We start from the raw sequence: 1,653 nt of genomic DNA, 5'->3' as shown, positions 1-1,653 counted from the left end.
CCCCCCCCCCCCCCCCCCCCCCCCCCTCCTCCTGGAATGTATGGAACTAACCAAGGATGTGTTTTATTCCTTATTAGTTCAACATTCGATTTTCAAGGTTGTGAAGAAGAGTGTTTGTTTCTTTTCCTAACCACTTTAACATGACGTGTAAGTCTTCTAAGGCTCTGATGTTTCAGAAAAAGCAGCTGATTGTTGCTTTCACACCTGCCGTGTTGTGAAGCTGGTGTTCTGAGACTTCTAACGGGAACAAGCACTGGGATTTCTGGGTAATTTTGAGCATATCTTTTGAGAATCTTAAGTCCTCTGTGTTGGTTCCTGTCCTGTCTCCATGAATGCCTTTCGAATATATTTTAATTTTATAGTGTCTTGTTGCCCGTAGTAACACGGGTGTCATGCCTTGTACTCAAATGATCTTGCAGGGGAAGAACTGAAAGGTCAAGTAAATGTAAGATTGCACTGCTTGAACAATGGTCTATTAGTTCCTGAATCAATATAAGAACTGTGCTTGCCACGGGATTTTAGAAATGATTGTAAACATAATGTTGTTGTTGCTGTGCTGCTAAGGGAACCCAGTGTCACCCAGTGTCCCTAAAACCATTAGTACATGGTTTACAAAGGTGAATTTTGAAGGGGCTTTTAGGGTTTCACATAAACAACATCAGTTATATTGACTGGATAAACATAGATTAGACTGCCTGTATAAGCCACTCACACGGCCCTGTATCATGTAATGGAGAGAGTGTGGGACTAACTGCTATCATTATGGTTGATTCCCACTGGGGCCAAATGTGATGAAAATGAACCCATTTATGGTATTCCAACATGTTTTCACTAATAACACAAACTCAAAAAAAGGTAAATAAAAGTAGTGCACCAAACTACAGTTTTGAGATACTGGTACTTGATATGTATTTTGTATTATTATGTACTATGTATGTATTATGTATTGTATTTGAGTATTTCCATTTTGGGATACTTAATGATTAATGGTGCTTTTAATCTATATTTATCTTATTGTCGACAAAGCTCATAAAAAGTGTTAGTCCATCTCTCTGTACTTTCTGACTTCCCCACCCTGTCTGTGGCTCTCAGCTCCAAGCCCATTGGTTTCTACTGAAGGTGTAAATCTTTAGTGGTCACTTATATATACTTTTTTTACCCTGGGTGTCAGCATTTCCTCTGTGGAATTAGTGGACATGACCATATCTGACCACAGATGTATTGTTTTTAGCTGCGATTCGTCTGTTACTCATGCCGCCTCACCAAGCTCCGTGTGTTGTCGCATCTTTAATGAACAAAGTGTTTCAAAGTTTTGCGCATTCTTTCAGAGCCAAAGCCAACACCTGTCTGATTCCAACACCAACAATCTGGTCGATCACTTCAATCATATCTGCTTGTCGTCACTAAATATTACTGCTCCTCTAAAGGTTAGGCCTACGTCTAAAGCTAGTAAACAACCCTGGATAAATGACAGCATTCGCAGCCTAAAAAGGGAATGCAGGAAAGCTGAGCGCAGATGGAAAAAATCCAATCTCCAAGTCCATTACCTCAGTCTGAAGGATTTATTAATTAACTACAATAAAATGGTTAAGGATGCGAGAACACACTATTTTTCTGAACTCATTACTACACATAAACACAATCCCAGGTTTC

This window comes from Micropterus dolomieu, linkage group LG10 (genome assembly GCF_021292245.1).
Source record: "Micropterus dolomieu isolate WLL.071019.BEF.003 ecotype Adirondacks linkage group LG10, ASM2129224v1, whole genome shotgun sequence".
NCBI lineage: Eukaryota > Metazoa > Chordata > Actinopteri > Centrarchiformes > Centrarchidae > Micropterus > Micropterus dolomieu.
Note: the sequence above shows the minus strand (reverse complement) of the source record.